We start from the raw sequence: 7,315 nt of genomic DNA on the forward strand, positions 1-7,315 counted from the left end.
TATTTTATAAACTTCCCATCTTTTTTCTTATAATGTATTCAATAAAGAAAACAAGGGCATTGATTGTATAATAATTTTGCACCTTTTGGATTTTGCTTATTGTACTCTTTTGTTTCACTTAAGATGGTCTACACACTACTTTACTTCCTGTAAGAAAATGGTTACATTTCAGAAGGCTGATGAAATTTATTTCATTTTTTGATAAATAGGAGGAGTTGTGAGCTTCCTACTGCAACACATCAAGAGGTACATCATGTCTAGTCTATTCTGTTTTTATTGAGACTAATCTAACCAGCTAGATTTAAATATTTTTTAGTATACATATGAACTCAGAATGATACTAATACCAACATTTTTACTGAAATTGAGAAGACTGAAAAAGTTTAGTGTCCTTGTGCTTTTTACTTATCCTATTATTTTAATTTTTTCACTTATATTTTGATATCTATTTTTATTATGGTAAAATATATAACATAAAATTACTATTTTAATCATTTTTAAGTATATAGAAAAATACAGAATGCTTTACTAATTTACGTATCATTTTTGCACAGGATCCGTACTAATCTTCTCTGTATCATTCCAATTTTAGTATGTGTGCTGCTGAAGTGACACCTTGCATTTCTTCTTATCTTTAAAATATCTTTAGGATACATCTGAATATCTGGCTTGGTTTATATCACAAATATATTGTATCTTAAAATTCTATTAATGAATAGATCTGATGGACTTCATAAACATTTTTCATTGCATTTAGGTTTTACTGTTTTGTCTTTCGTTGAATATAATGTTTATTTGTCAGAGATAGTTTTTGAAAAAGTTATAAAATTAATACTATTAATTTTACCCTTTATTGACTCTATTTTATTAATCAGTTAGGACTTTTCCCTACTTTCAAGTTTATAGGTGAATTCACACTTTTTTTTTTTCTGACACTTGTTGTGTGAAGTTATCTTCTTGTTTTTTCTTCTTATGGCTATGATAGTATTCCAACACTGCTCATTATAAATGATATTTTTTGCTCAATGATTTCTGATGCTGTGTTCATAATATACTCAGTTTTCCTTGCAAATAGGTGTATTTCCAGATTTTCTATTCTGGGTCATTCATATTCCAGTATCTTAATTATAAAGGACATAAAATACATTTCATATTGGGAGAGGGTCTAGAATATCTTTTTCATCGTTTACTGATTTCTCAATTTTTGCTTATCTGTCCTTTCACATGAATATTATAATTAAATGTTCTAGATTAGGAAAATTAAAATATGGTGTTTTTATTGCAATCATATTAAGCATACAAATGAAAAATTTTTACTGATAGTCACATGAATGATTAGTTTGCAGATCCTCTTAGTGCAATTTTTATCAAGTTTTATAATATTACACTTACCTTGTAATAAGGATTTGGAAGTTTTTCCCCTTTGTTTATGCTTTAAAATAGTTGAAGTATTGGGATTATCTTTAAAGCTGTTTAAAGCAATTTAATTGTGAAAGCATTGTAAGCTTAAGTCAGTTTTTACCATAATAGGTTTTGATTTTGGCTATTTGTTAAAATTTTGTCTGATATATGAAGACATAATTCTTACTTCAGAAAAGCTTTATTAAGTTACAGTTTTTAATATTACTTGCTCTTGTTTTTGTTTTCATTGTGTATATGTATATGTGTATATACCTAAATATATAATTTATACATATAAATTACTTTCTCTACTTTTTTCTATCACTTCCATCCTCATTCAGATCTACTGGAGGTGAGAGACCTATACACTAAAAACTGTAAGACACTGTTAAAAGAAATTGAAGAAGACACAAAGAAATGGACAAAGAGTTCATTCTCATGGATTGGAAGAATCAACATTGTTAAAATGCCCATATTACCTAAAGCAATCTACAGATTCAGTGCAGTCCCTATTAAAATCCCAATGATATTTTTCACAGAATTAAAACAAAAAAAATCCTAAAATTTGATTGGAACCACAATAGACCTTGAATTGCCAAAACAATACTGATTAAAGTAAAACAAAGCTGGAGGTATCACACTCCTTGATTCAAATTATACTACAAAACTACAGCAATCAAAACAACATGGCATTGGTAGACAAAGACGTAGATCAATGGAACTGAGTTTAGAGCCCATAAGTAAACCCACATATACATAGATAGCTAATCTAACACAAAGAAACCAAGAAAATACAATGGAGAAAAGAAATTCTCTTCAATAAATGGTGTTGTGAAAACTGAACAGTCACATGCAAAAGAACAAAAGTAGAATCGCACTCAAAAATTAACTCAATTTTCAAAATTGTAGAATAGATAAACAAGATTACACTGTATAGCACAGGGAAATATACACAAAATGTTATGATAAATCACAGAGAAAAAAAATGTGACAATGAGTGTGCATATGTCCATGAATGAGTGAAAAATTGTGCTGAATGCTGGAATTTGACACAACACTGTAAAATGATTATGAATCAATAAAAAATGTAAAAAAAAAAACTCAAAATGGATTAAAGATTTGAATGTAAGACCTATAAGAAACATATGTAAGACATAAAACTCCTAGACAAAAACATAGCCAGTACATTCTTTGACATCAGTCTTAGGAATATCTTTTTGTTTCTGTTTCCTCCAACAAGGGAAATAAAAGGAAAAATAAATAAATGGGACTACATCAAAGTAAAAAGCTTCTGCACATCAAAGAAAATCATCAACAAAATGAAAAAGTAACCTACTAGGTAGAAGGAGATATTTGTAAATCATATATCTGGTAAGAGATTAATTACTAAAATATAAAAAGAACTCATACAACTTAAGTAACAAAAAACAACCCAATTGAAAAATGAGTAGAGGATCTAAATAAACGTTTTTTCAAAGGCATACAGATGATCAAGAGGCACAGGAAAATATGTCCAATGTCACTAATTTTTAGGGAAATTCAAATCAACACAACAATGAGAATGACTCTTATCAAAAAGACAAGAAAAAACAAGTGTTAAAGAGGATGTGAAGAAAATGGAAACTTCATACCCTGTTGGTGGGAATGTAAACTGGTGCAGCCATTATGGAAACAGTATAGAGAAGCTTCAAAAAATTAAGAATAGAACTACCATATGATTCAGCTAATCCACTACTGGGTATTTATCTGAGGAATATAAAAACACTAATTCAAAAAAATATATGCACATTTATGTTCATTGCAGCATTGTTTACAGTAGTTAAGATATGAAAAAAACCTAAGTACCCATCAACAGATGAATGGATAAATATATACAATGGAATATTAGTCAGCCATAAAAATATGAAATCTTGCCATTTGTGGTAACATGGATGGACCTAAAGGGTATTATGCTAAGTGAAATAAATTAGAGAAAGACAAATACCATATGATTTCACCCATAGTGGAATAAAAATAAATAAACAAAACAGATAAAACAAAAGTACGCAGATACTGAGAACAGACTGGTTGTTACCAGAGGGAAAGGGGAGTGGTAGAGGGAGGAAACGATAAAGGAAGTCAATCATATAGTGAGGTACAGAAAGTAGACGTTTGGTGGTGAGTATGATGTGGAGTCTGTATAGAATTTGAATGATAATGTTGTATATATGAAACTTACATAGTGTTGTAAACCAATGCACCTCAATGAAATAATTAATCAATTTAAAAAATAAAGAAGCATCAAGTGGATCTCATGGATCTGATTAAAAGGAGACCAAACACATGCTATCTTGAATTCATACATACATCATTAGAAAATATATGAAAAGTAAAACAGACAGAGAACAAAGACAAACATAAAACAAAACAAAAAGACAAAGCATGAACGATACATGTAAATTGGTCAGGAAAAGGTCCCAGAAGAACACAGAGTTAAGACACAAACAAAACTTGAAGAACTAATGGCTGATAATTTCCCATACTAGTTGGAAGATATTGCCAGTGAATTCCAGAGGGACAAGTACAAAGAAAAACATACCTAAGTGTAATATAATCAAACTGTTGAAAATCAAAGATAAAGTGATACTATTAAAAGCAGCTAGAGGGGGAAAAAGCTATCTGACATTTACTAGGAAAAATATATACATAACTGATAGTTATGATGTTAACAGTAAATGAACTCAGGAAAACATAGAAAGTTATCTAAACTAAATCCAATTAGTATGGGAGCCTGGCAAATATAGCTTGCTGGATAGCTCCCCTCTTGTCCTCGCCCCCATATGGAGTAGAGAGGCAAGGAATGTTCAGTAACTATATGAGAGAACTAGAAGATAAACTGTGCTGCGAGAAATAACAACATCGGCAAGTGAAATAGTTACCTTAGGGGCATAATCAACAATAGATTTTGGTGGTATATCCCAGTGGAGGTTTCAAGTACGAAGTTAGATATGTGAGTTTAGAATACAGAGGAAATTCTTCAAATTCACACACAATATATAATACCTCCTAAGAATGGCAGATGACAAAAGAAATATCTCAGATTGAGTACTCAAGAACCCCAAGAAGCAGAGATTAGTGTGATGCAACTCCAAGCCAAGTAATGCCAAGAATTGACAGCCAGCACCAGAAACTAGAAAGGGGGCAAGAAAGGATTTTACTCCATGGGAGCATGGGCCTGCTAACACTTTGATTTCAGATTCTGGTCTCCAGAACTCTGAGATCGTAACTTTCTGTTGCTTTAAGTTATCCAGTTTGTCATGCTTGGTTATCACAGCGCTAAGAAAATAACACACTGCCTTTATATTCAGTTTCTTCACTTACTTTTGTTTTCTTTCATTGTACAATATCTATTTTAATTGAATCCCATTTTTAATGAAATGAGGTAGAACTCTTTAGTCTATCCATTCACCATCCATCCTGTAATTTAAAAATTTAATATGTGATTCATGCTTCCAAGTAGCTTCCTACCTTCTGGATGTTTTAAGACTTTGTGCCCATTAACGTTAGTTAAAAACAAACAAACAAACAAACTTAAATTCTAAATTACTTGGAGCAAACAATACCACTACAAGAATTTAGAGCTGGGATTAATAAGCATAAGCCAAAGTAAACAATAAATATGGAAAGTGGCAATAACAGGATTTGAGCTGAAGCTTATGGAATGGATAGGAAGGATTTCAGCTGGTGAAGAAGAGAAGATGTTATTTCAGAAAGGAAGCAACTTGAGGAATGTTCAGATGGTAGGCAAGTGCACAGTGCAAATAAATGATGATACACACTCTAGAGAAAGCTCTGCAGTTGGGAGTAGCGGAAAATAGTCTTGTCTAAGTGAGAGGTAGAAAACTTGCAGGGAATATGAAAAAAAAGAAAGATGCAGGAAGAGTTTAAATCTGTTTAGGAAGGCAACTGGGAGCTGTTGGAGATTTTTTGAACACTAAGAGAATAAAAGGACCTAAGGGAGATTAGTCCAGAGATACTGTGCAAGATAAATTAGAGTCAGGAAAAGAAAAAAGAGCCACAGAAGAGCCAAGAGAAAAGAGCCTGAGAGTTATTTTAGAAAACCAGTTAAAGATCTAGCTGTCTGGTATTCAGGGCCTAAACAAATGCTACTGACCTAGGAAGATCAGCTAACTTTTCTGACATTTTCTTGACATTCTAATATGTCTATTTTTTTTAAATTTCTCTCTTTCATTGTGATTGGATTTGAGTCATCTATTTGAGGGATCTTTTCATTAACAATGAAAAATTTCTGTCTCACCTTGTAAGACCTTGTATAAACTTTGATTTTTAAAGGCACTTAACATCCATGGAGTGTGAGTGTATTTATAATGCTCACTACTTACGCTCAGTACTGAGAGAATACCATGTTTGAAATTTTCAGCTATGTTATCTATAGTTTCCAAGCTGTGTTAATTTTGCTGACTGTAGAACCCTCCTTTCCACCTCATTATTGTCTCTTTTCTTGAGACTACTCTAGCTAGCATGTGTGTCTGAGATAGGTGAACTCTACATTCTTCATGCTTTTTCCTTTGAATTTTACATCACTCATCCAATCTTTCTCTTTTAGAAAATGTAGCCTTTTTATATACAGATTTCAAGGGTACTTCTCACGGCATAATTGATTTTGAGGATTCTTTGGCCTGATACTTCTACTCAGATTGAAATTTATGGAAGTAATTTGAGACATCACTCAAATTGCAGTATCATCAGTATTATAGGGCCTTTTTTTTGAGCAGCAACACTGAAAATCCATTATCTTCATTTTAAGGGAAAAATTCAATTTTTCTGGACATTTTCATTTTTTGAATATTAAAGTTCTTTTTCATGAAATACTGTGTTTCTAATGGGCAGTCCTTTGGGCTATTTATGCAAATTTAACCCAGGGGAAAAAAGGCAGGCAAAGGTGAAATGAAAGACACTGATTATTCTAAGTATGTTCATTTGAGAGTCACTCAGGTTTGCAGAATGAAAAAGTTTGTTCAGGATTCAGAAAAACGGGATGATTGAAGATTGGAAAAGAACATGTTCTACAACTAAAAACATTTTGGAGGTGATTCATTTTAAAATACAAAGTTCTGATAATTCTTTGAAGCAGAACCAACTGGGCGTCCGTTTCCTTTTAACATCTCCATCTGCTGTCAAATCAACCACCTTAATTAGTTACATGGCAACTTGTAATGTATTTTGAAACTTGAATTCTTAGGTTTAGTAATTTTGCACTAGGCACATATTATTATAAATATTATAAATATTATAAATGTTTCAATGGTACCATTTTTTCACAATACATCCTGTAACTTTTACTTGTATCAATTGTATAAATGTAAATATAATTATCATAACAATATAAGCTAATATAAACTGTGTATTTTAAAATTATATATTTTTTACTTCTGTCTCTGTAATAGTAAACAAAATTTATTTTATTCTCTAGCAGCAGTCCTGCTTTATTATTTTTTCATCAAACATGTATGTGAAAAACTCACTCCTAGGATATCTGTCATTTTTATATTTGCTAATATCATCTATTTTACACTATAAATTATATGATGTTATAATTTTAAAATATGACTATTTCCTTTACTGGAATATAAACTCTTGAAGGCAGGAGCTATAAAGCCTTTAATAGGCAATAGGATCTAACAATTTTACTTGGTGATCTGTACTTGGTAAGTGCTTAATAAATGTACTGATATGTGAATGCATACATTATTTATGTTGCTTACTAATATTTTTTATTGAGTTTGCTTGAACAGAGGTCCATTAATCTCTAGTCACTTATTTAAATGAGTATATATAGTTATCCTTGGACTATAAAAAATTAAATCCAATTTAAAATTCTTCCATATTTGAATATATGGATTTGTTTCATATA

At 31.0% G+C, this 7,315-nt stretch overlaps 1 non-coding gene across 1 annotated transcript; it reads right to left on the reverse strand.

The window, feature by feature from the left end:
* Window positions 1–509: 509 nt before the first annotated feature.
* On the reverse strand, window positions 510–615 carry LOC116278214 (U6 spliceosomal RNA). The gene has a single exon (XR_004187611.2). It is a non-coding gene; the product is annotated as a U6 spliceosomal RNA (small nuclear RNA).
* Window positions 616–7,315: the final 6,700 nt, after the last annotated feature.

Source organism: Vicugna pacos, chromosome 3, assembly GCF_048564905.1.
Source record: "Vicugna pacos chromosome 3, VicPac4, whole genome shotgun sequence".
Classification (NCBI taxonomy): Eukaryota; Metazoa; Chordata; class Mammalia; order Artiodactyla; family Camelidae; genus Vicugna; species Vicugna pacos.